We start from the raw sequence: 27,144 nt of genomic DNA on the forward strand, positions 1-27,144 counted from the left end.
ATGCAGCCCTGTACTGGAAGATCTTCTCTGCCAAATTATTCTGGATTTTGACAGGGAACAATAAATCAGGTTGTTTTTTTTCCTCTACTCCAGCAGGAAGAGCACTAATCTTACTTAAGGTTACCTTGTTTCTAGGATAGGGATGTTTGTTGACTTTTATTATTAAATTATGTCTTGGAATCTTAAAATTGAGCCAGATCTGATACAATCTCAGCAGCCATTAGTCTAAACCATGATGCAAAGTTTTGCCAAATCCTTTAAGAGAGTTAGGAAATAGTTGCATTTTACCTATTTTCGCTGAGTTCCCACTCGCTCTGAATATACGCATCTTCAGAAACATGTCAGCCTTGGTTATGTTCCCTACATTTGAAAAGCCTTGAAGTCCAAATAACCTTCGTGTGCAGCAGAAAGGCTGTTGTTTTACCATGGCTAGGTTACAAAAGAGAGGCTGCTTTTAAATGTGCCGACCTTGTTCTGGGAACAAAAGTTTACAGTTTAGAACAGAAAGATGATGATGGTTATTTTTATAATGGCATACTCTGAATGCAGATTATTTCTGAGAATAGGCTACTTGCTTGTTCTCTATTTCTATGAAAGCAGACTGATGCTAGAACTAACTCTTTTGGACTGTCTGATTAATGTTCACTAGAGCTGGTTCAATAAAACACTGTAAATTGTGTATTTGAATTTTGTGTTGTTTTTTTTCCCATTATTAGCTCATCTTGCAGAGCTGGATGAATAACTCCTGGGTTTGCCACTGGTGCCAGCCTTGAAGCTTTTGTTCATTTCCTAATCCCACTCCCATCTCTGTGCATTTTTCCATACTGCTCCTTATGAATGGAGTATCTATCCTCTGTCTCTCTATTTTGAGGCCTGGATCTGGAAACACTTAGGCACATGAATAATTCACCCATATTGGTAGTTCTGTTCATGTCAACATTTTCATAGACATATTTTTGCATTGATTTCAGTGGGCACTACTCACATGAGTGAAGTTATTGATATGTCTGAGTGTTTGCAGGATTGGCTCTTAGAAGGTTAAGGACCAGATTTTCAAAATAGCTCAGCACCCAGCAGCTCCCATTGTAAACATGGTAAAAACTCACCAATAAACCCATTTTGATAGGCACTGCAACTGCCTAGATGCCAAAGGGTTATCTGTGACAGAGTAGTTCCCAAGATTTCTGGTGTCCATTCTGTGAATGATAGACTGAGCTATCTAATAGTGGAAAATATGACTTTGTTATCCTAGCTATGGCTTCCATTTTGTGCAGTTGTCACTATTGGTCTGCGTTAGACGTGGTTGTCTTTTAAATTTCCCAGAGGAGGGGCAGCCATTGTTCCATAATGTTGATGTTCTTTGTTGAAAGAGAGCAAGTTTCCACTGAGAGAGATAAAAATGGTGGATTTCATTTCAGATTGTTTTCAGTTTTGATACAAAGAGGTTTCTCCAGTGCACACAGGAACTCATGAAGTTCTGGTTGTTTTAAAAGGCAGCAATCAGACTAGTCTCTCTGGCAGCTTGATTAGTGGCTGAGGAAGTTACCTTTTCCCATTACACAAAATTCTTCTTGAAAAAATGTATTAGATTTTCATTTTAAGGAATCCCTAGCAGCCTTGGAGATCTTATTACTTCATACCAAAGTGCCACACAGAGTATGTTTACATGATATATTTTAATTTGAAAAGTACAGGTTAACTCTCTTTAAATGCAGTTCTGTGGAAAAGTAATCTGGCTGTTGGTGATTTGGACTATACTTCTGCGTTAGTTCAGTTTCTGCATTAGTCCGATTGAATTTCTACAAGGTCAAATTGAATGTGTTCACCCTGTGTGTAAATCCAGCAGCTAAAATTGCTCAGATATGCCACCAGGGATAGAACCCATGCTCTTTGGCTCCACAAAGGCATTTTCTTGAGCTAAAGTGCTCACTTAGCTGACAGTAGAAGTAGGGCCCTTAGCCACAACTAAGGAAGATATGATCTATCTCTGTTGGAGCACCAGAACATTGCAACCTCTTTGGCCACATGGCCAATGGCAAAGAAACTGATAAAGCACAGTAGATGAATGTGACCTGTTCAGAATTCCTGCAAGGCAGGACTTAAAGTCCTGATCCTATGAACACCTGGGCATGTAACTATTCACTTGAATACCCCACTTGAACTCAGTTGGAGTATTCAAAGTATTACTCATGTAACTGTAGTTTTCCAAATGACCTAAGGGTTTGCAGCACTGGGAACTGAGCAGCCTCAACAAACATCTCTTGCAATAGATAGAAGAGTCTATATCTCGCTCATTGTAAAACAGTAGGCTTTAAGTTTCTCCACTTTGTCAGAAATATTGTGGTCAGTAGGGCACAAATGGTGGAAGTGCTTCTCTTTTCACATGTGTGTAATTCATAATGAACTGGCATGATGTGTGTGATTGCCTGCTGCCCGTTAGTGGGTGGCCCCACTGATGACTAGTGGCAGCTGTCTAATGTTACGCCATTCGCTCAAGTGGTAGGAGCTAAATCAGGAGAGACTCCATTGAAGCTAATGGAGTTACATTGGTATAAAATCTGTACTAGAGAAGAATCAAGCCTGTAGTCCATTCAGATTAATTTTCGTATGGCCTTTGTGAAAGAACCATCAGTATTGTATAATTGTAGTTAGTAGAATAGCCTTATGCATTAGGATAAGAGTATTATGGTATTAACATACATAAATGACTCATTACTGATGAGAAACTGATTGTTGGTGTGTCCCCCTTCCCATAATTCAGTGAAATTGGGAGGCCTAAGGTTGCCTTGAAATTGTTCCTCTACTATCAAAAATACATTTGTATACTCCTTTTCCACAAGAACATTATATGTATTTCTACCATCAAGGGATTAGACAGCTATCCAGTGATAACAATTCATTTCAACTGCCGGGAAGCTTTAGAAAAGATGACATTTTTATGTTTAGGCAGCTAGTGTGTTTGGCTTCAGGGCTCAGGTTGCTTGGCATATTCTGTGGAAATGAACAAAAAGCTAAGTATTCCCACCTATGGTCCGTCAGAGACTCCAGTCGTGTGTGTGTGTGTGTGTGTTGGGGGCTGGGATATGCGGAGAAATCCACTCTGTGTTTTAGGAAATCATTTGTGTGTGTTGAATACTCGGAATATCACAGAGCTCAAGGTGAGAAAAACAAAACAGCCTCATAATAAATACTAAACAGCAAATGTTAGATGATGCTGGGATTGGGAGTGAATAAACGTGTCCACATTTTTGTTGCACTCTTATTTATGTCTGTCTGCTGTGGCCATAACATACGTATGACCAAATAGTGAAAGAATATAAAACACTAGCTGCATTACACAGACAATTATTCATTACAAACTGCAGCATCAGAATTTCAAGAGAGTCTGTATTTTTATGAAGAATAGGGCCATGTAGCTGATATAATAAGATCTAGACCTTCTATAGCACTTTTTATCTGAAGATCACAAAATACTTAATAGAGGTGAGCAGGTATCATTATCACCATTTTATAGGTAAGGAAAATGAGGCTGTGAGAGATATTATTAACACATGGATTTTTCAAAGACAATTGTATCAACTTTATAATCATTCTCTATCTTTATGGGCTAGCGAGAGATTGTATTTCTGGCTTGATGGGGGAGTTGAAATGTTTCCTGCAGGAACTAAAATCACTGGAAGGTAATTAATGCGAATCCCTTCGCAGGTAATAAGTCTGGAGAAGTATCGCCCCCTAGGGGAAATTGCATAGACAGCTAAATAGGTGAGAAGAACTGATTTGCCTAAAATTAGGCTATGTTGTGAAGACTGGGGAGAGGACAGAGGCTGGTGAGAGAGGAGGGATTTCTGAGGAGTGTGTGATCTAGTGGGTATCAAGAAAAGCACAGAGTAGGTGCTTAATATTAATATTTAAATATTATATTTACTGTTAATGCTATATTGTAAGATTTTTTCAGCTTAAAGTGCAGCTTTTAAGGCTGTTTCCGTAGTAGATGCCCTCCTGAGATGGGGAAGTGCCCGTGGGCATTTCTGAAACTTCAGAAGCTTGCTTTTCATTGAAGAAGCTTATGTTCAAATAGTTTTTATTTTCCCCCACAAAAAGAAGCCATTAAAGCTTATTATGGAGTCTTCCCCTTCTGAGCCTGACCTTATAAGATCTTTGGGGAAAGGGATGTGTCCCACTCTGTTTGTAAAGCATCACATGAATATTCAGCATATATAATAGTAATATGCCAAAATAACTACTAGGAGATGTATGCAAATAGTTTGGGATCTGTCAGACATTTAAATGGCTAATAGTTAATTTTATTATGTTAATTTAAAAAGGTTTGTACTGAGAGAAGGGGACACAAGGTAGTGATCAGAGCTCAAGACTGGGACCCCCAATGACTTTTGAGTCTAATCTTGGCTTCTGATCATGACTTGCTTCATATCCTTGGGCAAATCACTTAGAGACAGATTTTCAAAAACAGCCATTGATTTTTGGGTACCTCAGTTTTTTGGGTGATCAACCTGAAGCTTAGTGGACCTGGTTTTCAGAGGTGTTGAGAACCCACAGTGCCCATTTAAGTGACGTGCACAAAGTGATCTGCCAAGGGTTATATGGAGTACTTGACAGAGTCAAGTATAGAACCCAGCTACCTCAGCTGCCAATTCTGTACCTTAAACACAAGACTATCCTTCTGATGCAGGAGTCTTCACTATCTCCAAATGCAAATGTCTATCCAATCCCCAGTCAATTTAAATGTTCTTTTGGATGGAGCAGGGACTGCTGCCATGTGTGTTTGTGAGGATCAAACACAAGGACCCTTTGATTTTTCCTTTCCAGTCATTTCTTCTGAAGAACACAACAGTGTTTTATGTTTGCCCATGGAAATGGAAATAAGACTTGCTTAAGCATGGTAAAATCACTGGGGGAAAAATTGTCAAGATGTTCATTTAAAAATATTGGAAAGACTTCAGTTAAATGTTGGTTATATGAAAAGAACAAAAGTGATTTTTTTTCACTCTAAGGGTATTTAATGGGATTTTTTGAATAGGCCATTTTAACAAATCACGGACTGTATTTTAATCCATCAATTTCTACTCCTAACCAACAACCATTTTAAAGAAGTAATGGAAAAAATGTTCAGTTTATTTTTCCCCCATGTGACTTTCCTGTGGTCACTGGGAATATGAATGCTTAAAGTTAAGCACGTTGCTGAATTGAGGCTTAACATGTCCTAGTACATGTTAGCAAAGCCGTTTCAGGGGTCATTTGAGGGAGATGATGTGGTGTCTAAAAGTGTGGGAATGAATGGAGAATGAGGAAACAATGGATTCCACTTTCTGAATGTAAAGTTACAACTACTGCTATCTATCTGGAGCACAAGACAGCAGTAGACCAAGTATTGTCTATAAAAACAGAACTATCTGAGTGAGCAGGTGGTAGTGTGTGTGTGTGTGGGGGGGAACTAATTATTTATGGAATCACACAGAAGTAAGGAAACAAAGAGCTAGAATTCCAGAGGGCCCAAGAGTCAAAAAAGCATATGGTGCCAAGTAATTTAAAAATAAAAGTTTGAGTGATCGGGACAAGCGAGTCGGCTTCTGCAATATTTTTCACAACTTGCACATGTTTAATCTATTTCTGTATTTAAATTGCCAGAGTGTGAACTCCCTTGGCCCCTGTCCTGATTCTTTCTCAAAGGATAGTATGGCATGTCATATTATCTCTGCAAAAGAATTAACTTGCAGTATTTCCCTTAGTTCAGGAGCCTGCTCTTACCACTTTCCAACTCACCTATCAGTCACACAGAGGCAGTGGTGCAAACCTAACAAGGATTCCTGCTAGGTGAGGCGACTGTCACAGTGGCTTGGTCCTCTACTTGTTCTTGATGTTCGTTCCTTTTTCTCATTCTGATTGCCGAGAAGCAGTGGTGGACATCTGCCCCGCATTTTGGACTGTGGCGGTTTGAACTTCAGCATACATCAGAGTGCTGCACTGTAGCAGTCGAAAGGCCCCAAGTCACACCGAAGAAGTCCTCTTTGAACAGGACTACTGAACTCACGCTAACGGACCTTGAAGTTCACTCCTGCAGCGTCCACACGGGGAGTTACAGTGCAGCACTGTGGTGCACAAATGCTGTTCACGCGCCTGTACTTTGAACAGAGGGCTGCTTAGCTAGTTTAGCACTTAGATACCACCCTGAGTAGCCGCACGGACCCCGCAGAACTGGGGGAGGGATCGTACTTCCCAAGCCGATCAGGGAGATTGCATAAGCTGTTCAGCATGCTCAGCCAGATGTTTGGGTCAGCTGGTGTGTGGGAACAAGCAGTACCATGGCCCTATCTGCTCCCTGGTCCGTTTAGAGCATTTTTGTGACCAGGGAGGCGCAAAGGGAGTAGTTCTTCTACTTCGAGTTGTGGAGGCGGGCATCTATTCCACTTGGGTGTGCGTGTGCCCAGGGGCAGAGAGTCGGCAATCACTCTCGGGGCTGATAGAAAGGAGTAGAAAGAAGCCTAGGGAAAACAGCAGCAAGAGTGAGCCCACGTGGTCCTTTGCTGCCGATTGTAGGGTCCCTAGGCTGGAACCCAGTGTAGAGGGTGGGCCTGGGTTCTGTTACCAGCCATCGGGGTAGTAGCACGGACAGCGTAATGGACTTTGAAGATGCCTGAGGTGGTTTGGATAGAGAGACTTTGATACCCTGAAGTGGGGGAAGCTATAGTGCCCTGGCCGGAGGGCCAAGCCACAAAGATGGAGTGCTGTAGCTCGGGGAGCATGGGAGAGGCTGCTGAGTGAGAGATTGGGACAAGGGGGCTGAGAAACCACAAGAGGAGGCGTCAAACCAATGATGAGCTTATCACCCGATGAGCTACAAGGAGGTGCCCTAGCAGTGAGTGGTGTGAACCCCGTGACAGTTAGGAACAGATTTTTATGTTGTTATTACATTGTTGTTCAGGGCCATATTGGATTCAAAGTGATGAAAGGCTGCCTTTTATTACCCTCTACTAGGAAAGTCTCAGCAGCATCGTTAAATGTTCAGTTTCTGTTCAGCTGATGAAACCAAGAAACCAAATTGTATGTAACATAATTCAACCTTATCCAGTCTAGGACACAGTACATATAGGAGCTCCCATATCCCCCCAACAGAAACCCTGATAATGTTATCCCAAGTTCTGATCCAGGAAAGTCACTTTAGTATGTACTTAGCTTTAACTTTAAGCTTGTGAGACGTCGCTTCAGTGGGACTACTAATAAACTTAGAGTAAACACATACTTAAGTGCTTTCCCGTTTTAGGGACTCATGGCATACCCAGCAAATATCCATAAAGTGAAGCTCTCAGATGTCATTGGAAATCAGTCATCTTTCTTTGTTTTTTCTTGTCCTGGCCGCTATCAGAGCCAAGATACTAGATGGCCCATAGGTCTGATCCAGTACTTAAGTTCCTATTAGGGTTGCCAAACCTCCAGGATTGGCCTGAAGTCTCTGGGAATTAAAGATGAATCTTTAATTAAAGATTATGTCATGTGATTAAATCTCCAGGAATACGTCCAGCCAAAATTGGCAACCCTAGTTCCTATGTTCCTAGTCAGGTGGTACATTTTGAGACATGCTATTTTTGTACAGTATTTCCTACAAGAAGTGTAGCCTCCTAATAAGGAGAGGGTAGAAACTGTATGGGTTTTCTTTTATCAGGACACAGTATAATTTGCATGGGCATTTTCCTTTTTAACAAATGAAGAAAATCTAATTGTAGAAGGGCCTTATCTAAAATGCAAATGTTTCTAAATAAAACCTCTGTGTCATGAGAGTGGCAGTGGAGCTGAGCTCTGCATGTGCATTAGCATTCTATGTGCAGGGCTACCTCCCCTCTGCTTTATACTAAGGCCTTTAAATATCAGAATGTACTTCCCCCTTTAAGGGTGGATACACATTTCACACTTAAAGTGTCATGTTTAAATCATAAAATACCTTAAAACAAGTGGCTGTAATTTAATTACTTTGCATTGGCATTTAATAGTCGTTACACGGCATGTGGATGACTGTGTGTAGGACTTAAACACAGTGGGTGAAATTCTGGCCCCATTGAAGTCAATGGCAAAATGACTTTAAAAGAGTCAGGCTTTCACCCGCTTTGTTTTTGCCTTCTGTATTCCAGCACAGTGGAATACTTTTGCCATACTTTTGCCTTCTGTATTCCAGCACAGTGGTCAAGAGTACTAGTTGCTAGGGCTAGCTGCCATGGTGGCAGGTGTATCTCTTCTCTATGTGGACTGGTCTAAGCCTCCAGCCAGCTGGAAGGATGTTGTTAGCCGGGTGTCTGCACTGCTCCTTTATGAGAGGGCAGCAATGAATGCCTCTGCTGCTGACCACCCTTACCTATCCTTCCCTGGTGCCAGCAGGATGGCTCTTATATCACCAGCTCCATGTCCTGTTGGTAAGTCCTCGAGAACTCTCTTGTTAATGGTAGTAATAGAAGAACCTCCGACAGTTTGGAGGTTTGATTTGTTTCAGAGAAGCAGCATCCAGAAGTATGGAAGGCTATACAAGTCCCTTATGGTAGAAGACAGGTCTTCAGCTCTTGCTAGGATGGGTTTCCTGGATTCATTTACATTGGGAAGCCCACAAGGCCAGCATTTGACATCCCTGATGATGCCAAACAAATAATATTACTGACCAATTTTTTATATTCCTCTTGAAAGGTCTAGATTTAGTTTGAATTGTGGACAAAATTTTGGGTTGAATCTTATTTTATCTTACCCAAGTCGGATGATTCTTATTTAGTAGTGGTCATTTAATCAACTAATATAATTCAAATTATAGATTGACCCAACCTGCAAATTTAGGATTCTGAACTAGCCTTCCCCAAAGTTTGACAGTGTTCAGATCTGAAGTTTTGAATTAGGCCTATCCAGTAGACAAACTGATTTTCCCTTGTCAGTGTTCTGCATTTGGTCTTCCATAGTGAAATTAACCTTCCAACATTAACAGGCAGAAGGGAGATAAAGGTGCCAAATGATAATTTTACATTGTTTTATTTTCTTTTTGCCACATTGCAGAAACTTTGTGTATTGAACCTGGGGACTTTGGTCCATTTGTTGTCCTGAGAGAAACACAAGTTAATTTGTTTATGGCTATGCACTTTGTATGTTATCTTGCTCATTTATAGGTAAAGATAAATGTTAAATTCTGCCTACTCCTGTTTTGACATTAGAGGGTTTATTTCAGCCTTGTGGCTCTATTTCTCATTGTTAAGGCTGCGATTTTGTCACTGAGGTTGCGGAAGTCACAAAATCTGTGACTTCCAAAGACCTCCGTGACTTCAGCCCTGGTGCCTGGGAGCTGCAGGGTCCCACATCCTCCTGCAGTGGCAGGGAGCCATGAGATACCCCCGCCACCTGAGGCAGCAGGCCCCCAAGCTCCCATCTGCCATGGGCAGCAGGGGTACCCCTCAGCTCCCAGCCACCGTGGGGGGTACCCTGAAGCTCACGGCCGCTGTGGGAGACAGGGGGATCCCCGCAGCTCCCCACCAGCCACAGCGGCAAGGGGATCCCCTCAGCTCCCACCAGTCACATTAGCAGGGAGACCACGGCAGCCCTCCAACCACTCTGGGTGGGTAGGGGGCCCCACAACTCCCCTGCTGCTGCAGCGGGGCAGGGGGGATCCCCTCAGCTCCCCGCCACTGCGGCGGGGCAGGGAGATCCCTGCAGCTCCTTGCTGCTTGGGATGGGGTAGGGGGACCCTGCAGCTCTGAGCCCCCATGGATGGTGGGAGCCCCGGAGCTCCTAGCCACCCTGCAGCTGCCCAGTCCCTTCCCATTTTATCATGGATATTTTTAATAAGAGTCAGGGACAGGTCATGGGTTTCCGTGAATTTTTCTTTATTGCTCATGACCTGTCTGTGACTTTTACGACAAATATCCATGACAAAAATCTTAGCCTTACTCATAGTTCATCTTCACAACCTAGGGGCCCAATCCTAAGTGTGTACCCTCAACTCTCATTGGTTTCAAAAGACACCTAGGGTGCTCCTGGATCACACTTTTATCGTACTGGCATGGTTACAAAACTCTGCCACTCACAATAGATTGGGAATCACTGCATCAGAGGGAGCATTTATTAACAATAACTTAACACGGCAAACACGTACATTTCTGATCTACGGGTCACCATTTCCTGCTCACTCCCCCCCCCGACCCCGACTTGCTTCCAGTGGAGTTTTGCAGAACATTCTATGTATGCTGCCTTGAATTTTCTGGTTTTATTTTTTATTTGCAACTGTTCCTCTCAGCCAATCAAATTCCTTAAACAGACCACACTAATTCTCCCTTATTCTCTCAGTCATCATAGTGTTAGTTACTTGCAGAGGAAAAATGGTAAAGGCTTTGATGGCAACCACTGTGGAACCCATGGTGCCTCTGGGAACAAGTTCTGTAATCTCTGTCCACACTGAATAGTACTTTGAACAAGTAGCTCCAGTACATACTACGCAAGATGAGTAAGCATTGTGAAATCAGGCCTAAAAAAATAAAAAGACAGTGCTCTATTTCAGGGGTTCTCAACCGTTTTCTTTCTGAGCCCTCCCTCCATCCACAACATGCTATAAAAACTCTACGGCCCACCTGTGCCACCACATCTAGTCTTCTGCATATAAAAGCCAGGCCCGGCATTAGGGGGTAGCAAGCAGGGCAATCACCTGGGGCCCCTGTGAAGCTAAGCTGCTCAGGCTTTGGCTTCAGCCCCGGGTGGTAGGGCTCAGGGCCTCGGGCTTCAGCTCCATGCGGTGGGGCTTCAGCTTGCCCCAGCGAGTCTAATGCTGGCTCTGCTTGGCGGACCCCCGGAAACCTGCTCGTGGCTCCCCAGGGGGCCCCAGACCCCTGGTTGAGGGTCACTGCTCTGTCTGTTTTTAGAGGGAGTCATTTGCAGGGCAAGAAGATGTGAGAAAAGATCACAGGGTGTTTTTTTTTCTTGAACACCTGTATCTCAAACAATTTCCTATGATTATAATCTTGGAGTAATTCTCAGTATTTACCCTCTGACAATACAAAGTATAGAATTATAATCCGCGAGTGTTCCAGTATTTCTAGTCCAGGTCACCTGTAAACACTAAGCTGTCTTAAGAAAAATAAAAAGCCCCAAATAAACAAAAAATAGTATATACCATCATTTTTTAAAATAAAAGTAATTGATGGATGAGCAAACTAGCACACAAGGCAACAGATGCCTTACTCCAGGCAATTTAGAACCTTGTTACCCAGACAGTAGTGTCAGACTGTGTTAAATCTACAGAAGTCATCCTCCTACTGTGAATTTTCATAGTCAGTCCTTCTCATATCTGTTGAGGGAATTTCTAGTTTTGCTGTATTTCAAACCTGAACACGCGTTTTACTTTTGTTTCTATGCTTAAAAGATGCAACTGATATATAAGGTAATGTCTTTTTTTGTTTTAATTTTGCATAGATGTGTGTTCATAAGTGGACTCGTATTTTGTGCAGGGTGCTACTGAGTATACATGTTTAAAGCTATGCAGTCCCCTGTTAAAAATGGAACAAGTTCATGATAAAAATGGAACAATGCTGGGAATGGGTGGGGGCTAGGATGGGGGAGTCCTAATTTTCCGACTAGATTTACTTTTCCGAAAGGGTCACGTGTAAAATATGCTTGTTTTTAAAATGGCATGTCTGTTTGAGAACACCTAGAACATTGCTTGCATTCAGCTGGAAAAACCTTCGCTTTTAAGACCATTGTTCAATATATTATATTTTAAAGGTTGGTGTTCAGATTTGTTTGTTTTGAGGAAGGTTCCGTATGTGGCACTGGCATGTGTCATTCGAACACACAGATAATACACATAAGCATGACTTGTGTTTCTCACTTTTAAATAGGGAAAGAATTCTCATTTTAAGCTAATAAAATCTAAGCTCCATACAGTAGTATCTACGTTTATTAGAAAATGTTTTTTTAGGATCTTTTTTTTTTTGCATCTAGTTGATACTAATCTGTTCCTCATTGTCACAGCAAATACTTTCATTTCTATGAGGGGATATTTCTAAATTAAGCTTCTTTTGTTTGTTCTCTTATCTTTAATTTCCAGCATTCATCTCCCTGTTTGCAAAAATTTTGGATGCACGTTTTCTATTATATCAGAGTAATAATGGAAGCTGCTTCAACCCCTTGGTTTTTAAAATGGATATTTGCTTAAAGACATCATTAGAAAGGGGTGACAGGCTGCTTGGCTAATAATTTAAACGCATTGTCAAGACTGCAGAGGCTGATGAGAAGTTGCTTTGGGAGCATGAAAGACTGTTTTCTTTTTACTTGCACATTAGTCTGGTAACATTTAATCAGTGTTCTCCTTGTCATATGTTTATGTACAGTGTCTTGGAGTATTGGCTTGATGAGTTCTTAATCTTCAGTCTACTCATCTTTATCAACAGCTGAGGGAGATTGACTTGAATAGGTTAAACATTAGACCTCATTTGACTCTGGGATAGTATGTGGCTATATTAATTAAATTATCAGAACTGATATGCACTATGAATAAATGGTCGGGGGAGGGGGAATTCCCTAGTTTAAAATAAAAACAAAAAACCAGAAGCAGCAGCATCCCAAAGCTATTTGTATAAAAGGGAAACACAGAAGGGGTGGGATTAGAATGATTTTAAACAGGTTTGCATTTTAAATTGAATTGGGTAGCTGTCAGTTTGGCAAGCAGTGGAGAAAACCCTGAATCCAATTTATGGAAGCTCCTAAACTAATCGCACATATCTTCTTCAAACCCAACACTCAGATCAGCCTCTCTCTGCACAGTTCTTTTAGGTTTTTTTTGGCAAAATAACTCAGTACAAGCGAGGGTAGGGCTGTAGGTAACAGAAGATCCTGAGTGACAAGCTAGAGGCGAGGAGGACGTATCTGACCTGTTGCCAGCTTGTCTGTCATTTGTGTTGGTTGGTGCATTTCTTGACCTTCTTGCCCCTCAGCAGGAGGCTGTAAAGGGAGGGAGCTGTGTTTGGAATTAGCATTTGTAAGAGCTAGAATGGTTGACATTGTCACTGTAGAGAATGATTGGAATCACAACTGTGGTAGTTACATGCACTCTCTGTTTTAGTTATGTTTTCTGGTGATAGATACAGCACACATGAGAAATGTATATGTTTTTCTGTATACGCTATGGACATTTGTAGTTGCTTAAGTCCCTGTTCCTTGTGTGTAAAAGGCGGAGTCTGTACCTGTTAGTTACCCATTAAAGAAGGGGCCAGACTGAAAGAAGGAAAAACAGGCCTAGAAGTACTGTGTGCTGGCGCAGACTGTGAGATTAGCATGGGGAAAATCATGTGGGTTGTTGGTGTGTCACGTTCTTGAATAGACAGAACTCTCATTGCAGGCATATACTTGATGGCTGCTTAACTCTTCTTCATCTTTATGCTCCCAGCACACCAAACTTATATAGGCTGTGGACGTTTCATAGTGAATGCCCACAAGAGCATCTGAGAGAGATTGGAAAGTGAGATGCATGCTTCATCGAAATGCTTCTCTGCGCCCTTATGCAATATCTGTGTCTCATCCTGCAAGGTCAACAATCTGATCGTACCAAAGACACAAAAGCATTAACACAGATATTTTGAAATTAAAAAATAAAGTTAGTGCAATTCACCGTGAAAAAACTCCGGCGAGGCAGCTCGTTTTATGTTGTTGGCTGAGAGTGTTTCCCCAACACATTTCAGGCTCATATATTTTTCCAAAGTCCCAAGCACATCCCACAAGTTGCAAAAATCCTATTAAGGAGTTGAAGGGTAAACATAATAATGAGGGTAAGTGTAATAATAATAGTTTGAGGTTCCATGTGGCCTTCCATCCAGAGACAGCAAAGCACTTTTTAAAAAATGTAGTGAATTTAGTAATGAATGTGTTCTGTAGTGAGAGTCTGTGCTCTGACCAATCACTTGGGGAGACTGAGAGGAAGAGGGCTATGCACGGAGGAAGCATGGGGATGACTGGGGCATGGATGGAATGGGATACAGCAGGGAATGTGCAGGGGATGGGGTGCCACCCTTTGAAGGCAAAGAAGTGTGGGTGGGGATAGCATGAGACATGTCAGAACGCTAGGGGGAGCATATGTTGGAATATGTGTATCAGTGTTGATAGCTAGCAGTATGAATAACTATCAGCCCTGATGCCCACCGCTTCTCAACCTCAGCTACTTCTTCTACCACCCACAACCTTAACTCCAAAATTAATGCAAAACACCCGCTTGTGCATGCTTATGCGCACACACCACACATGCTGTGTGAGTGTATAGCCCTATGTGTGTGTATCCAGAATTCAGTTCTGAAATTTCTATATAAAAAATTACCACCAAATTTGGAACAATTACTAACAAATTGATTGTGCATTTACGTACATTGGGAGTTAACAACAGAGATTACTCATTAACAAAACTTATTCTAACTATTATAGGAAAACTTGTCTCTCAGCTGCCATTTCTTATCTGACACCCACCTCACTTAATACAGATTGGTCCAAACCAAAGAATAGAGCTCCAAACCTTGTAATTTATAAAAGCCACACCAGTGCTATATTAATCTTCAGAATACATGGACATACCACGTAACTACGAATATGGTCAGAGTTAAGGCCGAGTGTTGGTTTTTCAGGATGAAGGTCTAGGTTCTGAGTGATGGTGGTGGAGCATTTGAAGGGGAACTGATGAGTGACGTGCAGGTGGAGTATTGAATGATTTGGTTGGTTATTCCTGTGATTTGCTGGATCGACGGAAGCATTCTTTCATTGATCTACCTGCGTCTACACCAGGGGTTAGGTTGGCAAAGTTACTGCTCTCAGGGATATGTATTTTTCACACCCCAGAGCCCTACAACTATGTCAACCTAAATTTTAAGTGTTAACCAGACCTCAGAAGTTCCTGGCTTTGCCACTGATTTTTTGTGTATGACCTTGGATATGTCATTTAACCTCTTTGTGCCTTTGCTCTGCATCTCTGAAAGAGAGAAGATAAAGGTGTTGTAAGAATACACCTATTAATGTATGTGTGGTGCACCTATACTTCCGTGACGAGTACCATCAGAAAGCTTATAAATAAATATCATCACTGTAGAAATTTCAGGAAAAGACATGAGCATCTTGGTATCTTAATTGTTGTGATTGTGGGTATGTCTACACGCTGGAGACTATACTGACATAGCTAGGTTGACATAGTTATGCTGGCATAGTGTAGATGCGGCCTAAACTGACAAAGGGTTTTTTCTATTGATGTAGGAAAACCACCTCTGCGAACAACGCTAGCTGCTACATCAACAGAAGCATTCTTCCGTCAACATGGCCGTGTCTGCACTGGGGCTAAGTCAGCATCGCGGTATTGGTCAGGGGTATTGACATAACTTAAGTGTAGACCAGGCCTGGTTTATTGTCTATATGTTGTTCAGGCTAGAATTCTGCCAGCAGATGCTGCTGTCACAGATGATTCTTTATCCCTAAAGTTGTATTTGTGATGGGAAGCAGGGGCGGTTGTTTACTTTGGCAAATGTCATGAGGCGGCTTATTCCATAAAGCAAATCAGTGAAAGGAATGACAACCATAGTGAACAACAAATGTAAGTGCAAACAAATAGCTTAGAACTAAGGTACGGTGAAACTGAGATGGTTACTGTCCTATTTTAGTTCATCCTTGCAAATAACGTGATAAAATAGATCTCCCTTCAGGTAGGATTAAGGGCCAGCCCAATTGCTCTGCACTCTGTCTCATAAACCAGTTTCCTTTCTGGAGAATTAAAACAGTCTGAAGCATGCTGGCCTAGTTTTTGCATTCATTTTGTTTTTTATTTCTGCCTGATTTCCTTGTAATAATAATTTTACAGACTAGATTAAGTGTCTGCTGCAGTAACCAGTGTTACACTACACATTTAATTTGCTCATAGTTTGTCCAACTGGCATGATTTTTATGCAATATGCATGACAAACATCTATACTATTCCAAACGACAAATCTTTATTTAGCTCATCCAAGAGAAGGGTAAGGGTGACTTGATCACATTCTACAAGTACCTATAGGCGGCAGAGATTTCTCATAATTAGATGGCTCTATAGTCTAGCAGAAAAATATGTAACAGGATCCAGTTGTTGGCAGCTGAAACTAGACAAATTCAGACTGGAAATCAGGTACAAATATTAGCAGTGACGTCTATTACCATTGGGACAACTTGCTTAAGGATGTGGTGGATTCTCTGTCACCTGAAGTTTTTAAATCAAGACTGGCTCTCTTTTTAGAAGATATGATAGAGCTCAAACAGAAGTTATTGGCTCAATGCCAAAATCATTGGGTGAGATTTTTTGGCCTGTGTTATGCAAGAGATCATATTAGATCATAACAATCTTACAGCAATTATGATTTTATCTATGCCACATAACAAATGTGTTTGGTAATACATTAATTTCAATGTCAGACTGCCAGTTTCTTCCAGTTTTAAATTGTGTGGGTGAAATCCTGACCCCGCAGAAGTCAATTGCAAAAGTTCCATTGACTTCAGTGGAGCCAGTATTTCACCCTTTTGAATCTATATTGAAATCCAGTTCTGCTGAAGACACAAGCTATCTGGGATAAGGCATGTTACCCTCTCCCTCCCATTGAACTGTTTTCCTTTACTTCGTATTTTGCCATTTGACGTGGCTGTCTTAGGGTCAGATCCTTCACTCATTGGCTAGACAATCAGTTGCTGTTAAGTTGTCCCATTGAAGTCTATGGAGCTATATTGATTTATACCAGCTGAGAATTTGATCCACTGAACTCAATGGCAAACCTCCATCCGTCTTTGGTGATGCAGGGTAAGACCTATAAAATGTAAAGAGCAGGTGACACGTCTTATTCTATGTAAAGTACAGTGCAAATTTATGGTTTTGTACAAATGACTTTTAATGGTTAATAATGCAAAAAAATTGCATATCCAAGGGTGTTCTATTTCTGTGCAGTTTGCTCATATCCTAAAAATATGTATTGACTTAGTTCACAGCTTTTAAAATGGAACACAAACTATAAAATTCTCCTTGTTTTGCCCCACAGAACTGTCTAGCATCCCACAGAGCATGACTGCCACTTTTAATTGCATCCTGATTAACGGATTGAACAGAATTTGAGAAATTATAATTAATGAGCTTCTTATGTGTGAGATGATACATCTGCACCTAGGAGACTGAATACTCTGCAAACTACAGCCTTTCTCTTTTTATGCTCAACATAGTAGCAGTCGATATTTAATAGAGGAGAGCTTCAGAAAAAGTCAGGGGAAGACATCTTACAGCTGTGCTGGGGATGAGAGAGTCAGGATGGTATTTTAATATGTAAAATATTAGCTGTGCTAATTACACTGAATATTAACCCCTTTCAAATTCAGCCTTGTGCTTGAGGTTTGCTGTGTTTGTGGGCTGCAACCAAGCACAAGGAAGCTCAATAGAAGTGGTTTTTTTCACATAGTGTGGAAGCCAGTTAGGCTTCTTTTAGTCCCGCTTCCCTCCAGCTTGCAACTTTGAGCAGGTTGTAAAAGGGGGTGAGGGTGGGGGGAAAAGATGGAGAGGAGGAGATGTAAAGCAAAATTTTAAATTCCAAAGTTGTTTCCATTTTACATAATTTGAAGTGGACCCATTTTCCATTTTATTGTGAAATATTTTCAATTATTTTAACTGGCATTTTTTAACTAAATTGTTATCAACATTTTTTGTTTACTGAAAACCATATTCTCTTACTCAAAACCTGGTTTTTGGTAAACACAAAATATGGATAATGATTTTGCTTAAAGAAAATGTTTGGTAGAAGTATCATGGAAAAAAGTTTGAAATGGAATTTTTTATTTATTGAAAAGCACATCTTATTGAAAATCTGTTTTTTGGTAAATAAAAAAAAGATAGTGATTTTGAAAATGATTTTGTTTGAAATTTCAAGAACATCTTTGGTTAAAAATATTGTGAAAAATTTGCAAAAAGTGGAAATTATTGTTAATGGGAAGAATTTTTCACAGAAAGTGTGCTTTTTTTAAAAAGAAATTTTCACAAAACAATATATTGCATGTGAAAACTTTTGAGCAGTTCTATTCCAGCTGCTTTGCCTGATACCTAAGTAGAGTGAGAAGAGCTCTGTGTGCCAAGCAGATCAGTGGAGTTTCAAAGAGCCACGTTTGGGGGCCAGTGGGGCTGTTGAGAGGTTTACAAACCTTGTGATTCTTTTGTCTAACTTGAGCTGAATTTTCAGTTGGCACTGTCATAATGAAAACCTGTGTGTCGGGCAGTTCCAGTTTACGTAGGTCAGCAAAAATCCTAAAGTTAGCCGAGATTGCAACTTTCATGAGGGGTTAACGTCAGCCTACTTTAGCTTTCTAAATTAAAAAATAAATAAATGAACTGACTGAATGTGTTGTACTTTGATATGGTTTTATTAATAAAAGAACAGAATCTAAAATCCACCCTACTGAAAAAATTCACAGCAGTGTAACTGTTTTTTTTACCCAGCTCTTTCAGTCAAGTCTCACTCCTTGCCAAAATGCTTTCAGCAGTCATTTTCCTTGGGATGGCTCTGAGAGACTTTGATTTCATATAGTCACTGTTCTTAAACTTCTGCAAAAAGAGAGGTTTTCAGAACAGGTAGAGGACCTTGCCTGATTTAGGATTTACATAAAAGCTCAGTTATGTCACCTGAAATCGCCTCTTTTGTTCCCAAAGACTGAACTTTAACCACCTAATCTTTTGTGGTTTGTTAACTCTTCTTTATTTCATGCTCCTTATAGTGCCATTGTGATGGGGTATACAAACCCCGCACTGGGACGGAAGGGGTTAAATGAGGATACTGGGCCCAGGTAGCCGCGCCCCGCCAACCCTCCAGAACATGCTCCAGCAGCAGACAGCCTTGAAAAGAGAGCAGCCCAGCTCAGAAAGGGGAGGCTGGGGAGGAGTGCAGACCTGCCCTGAAGGTTCCTTCCGAAAGAGGCTGGAGAAGTCTCCCTGAAGGAACAGAGCCCAGCCGAGGCTGGCAGTTGTGGTTTCCTTTTTACTTTTTCTTTTTCCCCTTATCTGGGACCAGAAGCTGAGGGAAGGAAGCAGTGATAGGACGCAACCCACGGAAGGTAGCTCAAAGGGCCCCTCCTGGAGAGCAAATGCTGCTAGAGCCCGGCGGAGTGGGCGGGCCCGGTCTCCATGACTGAGCAGGCACTAACCGCAAGGCTTCTCGGCCCACCGAGGACCCCATTACAGCCATGTTGCCCACTGGTATACCTAGCTACAGCTGCAGGTACCATCTGGGGCGATATTATCTTTCTGTTCTTACGTCTGAAGTGCCTGTCACTGTGGTATCCAGGTGCTGTGTGTGGATAATAGAAAATGGAGATAATTGCTCCTCAGTAGCTGCTGACTCTCTGTTGTAGCTGTGGTGTACTGTGAGCTTCTGACTTTGAGGGTCCTGCTGGTTTCTCTTCCCTTCTAGTTCTTCAGGAAAAGCTAGGGCAAGAATCTTGCCATCTTCAAGTCATGCTGCTGCCAGGGTAGGGCTCTTCATTAACTCCATGGGGAGTTGTGTATTTCAGTTGTCTGGTCTGTGGAGTCAAGTCATGTCCCTTCAGAGAATCATAGAATTTCAGGGTTGGAAGGGACCACAGGAGATCACCTAGTCCAACCCCCTGCTCAAAGCAGGATCGATCCCCAGTTTTTGCCCCTGATCCCTAAATGGCCCCCTCAAGGATTGAACTCACAACCCTGGGTTTAGCCGGCCAAGGCTCAAACCACTGAACTATCCCTCCCCCCCGATCTTTAATCAGATTCACCCACTTTACCAACTCCAAATTCCCTATTGAAAAATGTGGTGACAGTCATTTATAGTCCATAATAGCCCTGCAGGTTTTGCACCTTCAGGACCTTCGGCTTTGTGCCTGACTGCATGCATAGGGATGTATTAATATCCAATAAAGCACACCCATTGATTACTTAAGATACATGCAATTTAAAAAAATGTCGATGAGTGGCCTATAACACCTTTTTTTCTGTTCTAGGAAAATGAACTGAAGGATGCTGTGCAAGAGAAGAATCGCTTGAGCCTTCAATATGCTAGTCTGTCCCACAAAGCACTGCAATATGACCAGGTAACGTCTCAGTCGGAAGACATGCTAATAGCATTCTCACATCCATTTATCTCTGACGCCACACTGCCGAGCTGCTAAAAGCAGACAGCACAGTCCTGCTGCTTCTCTGCTAGTGACCCACAAAGGACATTAAAATGTTTGGTTTTAAAACCACATTTGAATTCATGAACAGTGTATTTTTTGGTGAACAAATGTTACTCCCTAGAAGAAAATGAATAATTAAGACACACAGACAAACATTGGTGAGGTGTGCTTTGTCACTGAAGCATCTTCTCATTGTACTCTAAATTCCTGTGAGGTTTTGGGTGAAAATTGCTGTTTGCGGTTTTCACTAGAGCTTGTCAGGAAATTATTCCCACCAGCCCCTGTAAATTTTTGACAAAAACAATTTTCCCCCTGATTTTTGTCAATTTTTCTTATTTTTTTAATTAAAACTAACAAAGTATCAATACATTTCAGTTTTGCCAAAAAAACATTTTAACCACTTCTAGTTTTGACTCTCTGGCATCTAATTCTCTGTCATCTTGTGCCTGCCTAGCGGACAGTGTGTCTGGGGAAGTTCATGAATCCCTCAGCCTGAAATGGCTGGGGAGGATGCAAGGCTGGGACCTATGACTGGTGCAACCTGTGCTCTAACTCTGTCTACCTAGGAACTCAGGAAGGGATTATGGTTCCTGAGGCACAGTCCTTCTGGAACCTTCCCCTGGAGTGCTGCACTCAGTCTAGCTATAAGCCTCAACTAGAGCAAGATCTGACAAGAAAACGGTGATAAATTGAACCTTTCCCACGAGTGATTAGCTGTGGCTTTTGAGGGCCAAACTAGCATATAGCCATTTGCCCACATTGGGGGTGGTGGTGTGCTGCACTGCTCCAGAAGGAGTGCAAGGAGAGATTGTTTGTGCCCAAACAAGGCACAATTGCATCCTGACTGGCTCAGTGCACAGAAAAACTGAGAAAGCCGCATCATCCGTTAGGAGAGTTCTCTCTGTTGGCTGCTGTACCTGCCCTGTACTATGAGGCAGAGTTACAGCCCCACCTGGTTTGGGGCAATGTGCCTCTTCCCCAGGGAGGGACACCAAGGGAACTGTCCCTGCATTTCCCTGAGTGCAGGGGTTACAACTGCAAGTGACTGTGCATGGAGCATATAAAATGGGAAAAGAGGTACTTTGTGACTGCACAAGGGATACTCACAACCTAAACAAGTTTAGATTGAGCCAAAAGTATTACTTTACATTGGCTTAGAGGGCTAGTCTTGCACACAACTCATTACTCCCGAGGGCATTCTGCGCCGACAAAATTAAAATTGTGCGCACAATATTTTAAAATTCTGCAAATTCTATTTGTCAATAAATGTGGAGGCTCCAGCACGACATTGGGGAGCACAGGCCATTGGCTCCACAGAGGTGAGAGATCACTGTGCAGCTCCCCCCAGGACACAGACTCAGTGGTGAGGCTGCGCCCAACCCTGACACAATGCAAGGACTGAGCCTGTCCCAGAAACACCCCAGGGCCCTGCCCATCCATGCCAGGTGCACCAGGTATGGGCAGGCAGGCTCAGCAAGGCAGGATCCAAGTGTGGGGGGATCCAAGTGTGGGTTGAGAGGGTTCTGTGTGGGGCAATCTGGGTTGTGGGTGGCTCAGTGAGGAATCCAGATGCGGGGGACTTGTTGGAGAGTTCTGAGTGCAACAGTAATGGGATTCTGCAGAGGGGTCTGGGTGAAGGTGGTTGGGGCTCAGCAGGGGGGGTCGGTCTGGGTGTGTGGGAATAGAGTTCAGCAGGGGGGTCTGAGTGTGGGGGCTCAGTGGGGTGGGGATTTAGGTGCAGCTGGTTGGGGCTCAGTGGGGTGGGGATCTGGGTGCAGGTGGCTCATCAGGGTGGTCCAGGTGCAGTGGAGTGGGGCGCGGAGGGGGAGCTCTGAGTGTAGGGGGTGAGGCTTGGTGAGAGGGTCTGGGTATGAGGGGGTCTGGTTGCCTGGGGGTTGGGCAGATGGGAGAGCAGCTCCCTGTATGGGGATCCCTCCCCCTGCAGCAGGGGACGGGGGAGTTTGCAGAGCTTCCTGCCACCAGGGGAGAAATCTGGGGGGGGGGGGGGAAGTCCCATCCTCCCCAGCCCAGCCGGGACTAGCAGCTGAGCCCAGCGCAGGATAGGAGCCACCCGCCGGGTCTTCCCCAGTCTCTCCTCCAGCCTCACAGTGATTTACCTCTCTGCCGGCTGCCATGGGCCCCTGAAAGATACTGCTCGGGAGGGTCACATGACCGCTCTTGTGTCTTCCCTTTGCTTCCCCGTCAGAAAGTGATTTTTCTATGGGGAAGCAAAGAAATCTGCAGGGGACATAAATTCTGCACATGCGCAGTGGCACAGAATTCCCCCAGAAGTAACTCATATCAGAGACTGCAACAACACTGCAAACATCAAAGATCAACTGGAGTTGGTTGCCTACCTCACTTAGGCCTCTTTGAAGTGCATATTTCAAATATGTAGACTCAGGACTGAAATTCTGAGCTAAAACTTGTGCTGTTTAATCTCTGAGCCAGCCAGAACTGGTTGGTAAAGGTGAACGGTTGAGAATAGAGGGTGGTTATGTATGTACTGTGTGACTTCATACATAGCACATGGTCTCTAAACAGAACTGAAATTTTCTGCTCTTCAGAGCAGATTGGAGAGGAATCAAAGTGGTTCCTGTATAAATCAGGAGCATAATAATATTTTGGGATGGAAAGAGGCCATATGGCTTATTTAGATCTATCCGCCCCATCTGTCTAGTGTTTCTCTCTCATGATGTTTTTCTTCTAAATACCTTTCCAGCATCATCCTTTCCCCACTGCTGTTGTTTACAGCAGTGCTACTCAAAGTGGTGGTCCGCGGACCGATGCCGGTCCGCGAGCCATCAGCTGCCGGTCTGCGCGCACATTGGAAAAAAAAATTGCCAATCCCCCACATCAGATAGCTTGAGAAGCACTGGTTTACAGAGCTCGCTAAATGTAACCTTCACTAGCCACATAAAGATAAGATCCCTACCCCATGCAGTTTACATTCTACCTCAGACAAATGTAGCATGTGGGGCTAATGCAGGGAAGGCTTAAGAAAGTATTGAAGAATGTTAGCCCTAATTACCTTTATTGTAGTTGTAATAGTAATAATAAAAAATTATAGCTATAAAGCTCTTCTGTTTGCCCAAGGTACTAAACAACCTTGCAAAAACAAATTTAAATTCAGAGGGTGAAATCCTGGCCCCATTAAAGTTGAGGCAAAACTACCATTGACTTCAGTGGGCTCAGATTTCACCAATTGTGTGTGTTTGTTTGTTTGTTTGTTTGTTTCTTAAGATGTTTAGAATACAGCTCACTGAAACTCATGTAGTGCTCTGGGTACCTATCCCCTACGTTCAAAATGACAGTATCAATATAAACAGGGGACTTCCCATAAGTAGATCCACCTCAGCACACGCTCTCCTCAGCCGTGTTAACAAAGAAGGAGAAAAGATGAGCTTTGCAGCACGCCTGAAGGTTAACAAATCTGGGCTCTGGCCAACCAAGAGAGGGCTTCTTCAGGAATGACCCACAAGCAGCCCCATCTCATATAGATTAAAGGGGCTCTAGCTCCATTGCTTCCGGACATCTGGATTGTGACAGTATGTCAGGCAGAGAGAAGCTACCTCTCAGTTAACCCACACCATTTAGGGCTTTATAGGTTAAAACTAACCCATTAGCAGTCTTAGTAGTAGTATTTGCATTGTAGTGTTTAGGAGCCCCAGTCCTGGACCAAGGCCTCACTGTGCCAGGAATGTACAAAGAACAAAAAATAGTCCCTGCCCCAAAGGGCTTACAGTCTGAATTCCACCCATTTCAAAAAAGGAAAATTCAAAGATCATCTGTCCCCTAAGACCTTTTTAAAAAAAATAAAATAAAAATAAAGCCAATTGTATATGAAATGAGTTGTCTGAGGAAAAACTGAAATGGGACAGAAGGAATAGATAATAGGGTAACAGCAGTCAAACTAAAAGAGAACAAATTCCTCAGAATAAAACCATTCTAAGTTGTTTTTAAAGTTAAGAGATATGGATTATTTGGGGTTCTACATGCTAGGCCCTGACATAGCCCAGGCACAATTACCTGCAGGCTGAAGCACTTGTGGTGAGCTCCTTTAAACCACGGCTAGTGGCCAAGCACAAATACCCATCCAGGAGATCCGTGGAGCAGGTCTCAGACACACTCGGGGCTTTTAAAAATCTCTAGGGCCCAGTCCTGCAGAACCTCCCATTGACTTCAACGGGAGCAGGAACAGGCTCTCAAAATACTTGCACTGAGTACCAGGAAAAGAGCAGTGCATCAGAGGCCAAGGCTAATACCCCTCACCAAACAATGCTAATGTGGTACCAAGGGGTAGATCCTCAATTAGTGTACGTTGTCAAAGCTCCACTGATGTATATGGCAATTTACAGCAACTGAGAGTGATGACAGTTTAGTCCAGCTGAGGGTCTATCCATGTACTTAAGTTAATGGACCTATGACCATTTATTTGAGTGTGTGTGGTGGTGTGGACAATATTATGGAATACAGAGAAAGCTTTCAGCGTGTATGGAGCCATTTTCCTAGCATATGTTCTTGCTCTCCTTCCTGAGTCAGGCTTGGCAATCGGCTCACTGATAGCTGTGATTAAGAGAGTGAACTTCATTATCAGGATTCTTAATTACAGATGCACAGAGATACTTTTGCTCTACTCCTTCCTCAAAGTCTGCATGGAGATAATAGGTATTCCAATACAAAAATACTTAATATTCTGTGTGGAATATTTTTCTAGGCTCCCATGAGCATGTTGCTTTTCCAAATTGATAGGGCAAAAATAAATAATTGGAGGGTATAGTGTAAGGAAGAATTTTTAGGAAAAAATGTGAAATAGAAACATTTAAAGTGTAATGAAAAATAAACTAATGTTAGGCAGAAAAACCAGCCATGAGGTAGAAGTGTGTAGTCTAAGCACAGGGCTGGGACCTAGGAATTCTGAATTCTATCCTTAGATTTGCTGTGTGGACTTAGGCAAATCATGTAACCTTCTGTGCCTCATTTTCACTGATAATAGCCAGAGGGATTTGGGAGTATGGATTAGTTTGTCTAGTATTTTTGAAAATGTAAATCTCTACGCAACTGCTATGTATTAAAGATAGGAAGATTTTTAACACTATTATAGATCAGCCCTCAAAGAGAAAGAATACACGTAAAATAAGCTCATTATGGTCACATACAAATCACAATAAGAACCATTTTCATTTCTTTTTGTACAGGGTTTTTTTTTAAACTCATTAAGACTTAATTTTGAAAAACAGGCACCTAAATTGCAGCAGCAATTCTATGAACACAAATAAGGATATCTGCACACAACCAGGGCAGTTTTGTGTGAAAACAGGCCAAACCCGTAGAGGAACCATTAACTGTTTTGTGCACAGCACAAAGGGTGAAAAACTCATTCCTATGCAAAGGGCATCACAGAAACTATACAATACTTAAGCTTCCAAAATAAGTCTTAGGTGGTATTTAATTGTGCATAGCTCTTGTGCTGGCCCTCTGCCTGGGGGAGAAGATCCTTCAATATGCATATATGCAGGTTTTGCATACAGAAAGGGTGTGCAGTTTATGTAGGCTCTGATTTGGTTGTCTGCTGATATGCACATATAAAGATGGGTAGTGTGTATATTGCATGTTCAAAATATGTTTCTAACATATATATTTTATAGGAACAATTATGAACGGAAAATGTAACCTCTTCCTTATATGGGATGATGTTTTCTCAGAGACAGTAGTAGTATGAGAAGGAGAACTTGTGGCACCTTAGAGACTAACCAATTTATTTGAGCATAAGCTTTCATGGGCTACAGCTCACTTCATCGGATGCATACTGTGGAAAATACAGAAGATGTTTTTATATACACAGACCATGAAAAAATGGGTGTTTATCACTACAAAAGGTTTTCTCTCTCCCCACCCCACTCTCCTGCTGGTAATAGCTTATCTAAAGTGATCACTAAGTGATCACTCTCAAAGCTTATCTAAAGTGATCACTTACAAGGGAGAGTGATCACTTTAGATAAACTATTACCAGCAGGAGAGTGGGGTGGGGAGAGAGAGTGATCACTTTAGATAAGCTATTATCAGCAGGAGAGTGGGGTTGGGGGGAGAGAAAACCTTTTGTAGTGATAAACACCCATTTTTTCATGGTCTGTGTGTATAAAAACATCTTCTGTATTTTCCACAGTATGCATCCTATGAAGTGAGCTGTAGCTCACGAAAGCTTATGCTCAAATAAATTGGTTAGTCTCTAAGGTGCCACAAGTACTCCTTTTCTTTTTGCGAATACAGACTAACACGGCTGTTACTCTGAAAGTAGTAGTATGAGAAGTTGGCTGGTTCACTAACATCCAGTATTAAAGCAGAGAGTATTAGGGTGCTTATCTCTGTAACAGGTAAATTAGTCTGATCTCAGCAGTTGTGGTCTGCCTATGGCAGAATTAATTGCAGGCCTGCAGAGCGCATTTATCAGTGTAAGTAAACTGTATTTGGCACAGGGAGAAATGTTCTTTCACTGCTTGGCTAAATGAGCTCCTTACCAGTGAAATAAAGTGCGGTATTTTTCTAGTAACTCCATAGTCTTTGGATTTAAGTATTACAAAAAACTGAAGGTACTTCATTAATATTATAGATTTCATAACTGACCCAAGTGACAGAAGTGTTTGATGTGTGGTAATATATGGAATGAAAAGCTTTGTGGATGACGCACACATTTGTGTGCGTTTAACGCAGAGTCATCACAGAGCAAAATGTTCCCAGTGTTTCTCTCATGAAATGATGACTGTTTACTATGGATCTATCTAGGTCAACTGTCTTTGCCACTGGGGGCTTTGATAGAAGTGCTCAATCTGTAATTCAATTTCATGCATATCCCATATGTTCTTAAACAGACAGCTTGTTGGAGAGATCATTAAAATCACTTTTAGTGCATATTTTTTAAAAAAAAAAAAAAAAAAAAAAAAAAGTGAGTGA

At 42.1% G+C, this 27,144-nt stretch overlaps 1 protein-coding gene across 29 annotated transcripts in view; it reads left to right on the top strand.

Moving 5' to 3' along the window:
• RIMBP2 (RIMS binding protein 2) overlaps nucleotides 1-27,144 on the top strand; it is a 279,893-nt gene that overhangs the window by 134,880 nt on the left and 117,869 nt on the right. For all 29 annotated transcript variants that reach the window (XM_043529348.1, XM_043529351.1, XM_043529342.1 and 26 more), the window contains one exon: nucleotides 20,020-20,109. The gene's annotated coding sequence lies outside the window, so the exon portion shown is untranslated. The remainder of the gene's footprint in view (nucleotides 1-20,019; nucleotides 20,110-27,144) is intronic.

The sequence above is a fragment of the Chelonia mydas genome, chromosome 15 (genome assembly GCF_015237465.2).
Source record: "Chelonia mydas isolate rCheMyd1 chromosome 15, rCheMyd1.pri.v2, whole genome shotgun sequence".
Classification (NCBI taxonomy): Eukaryota; Metazoa; Chordata; order Testudines; family Cheloniidae; genus Chelonia; species Chelonia mydas.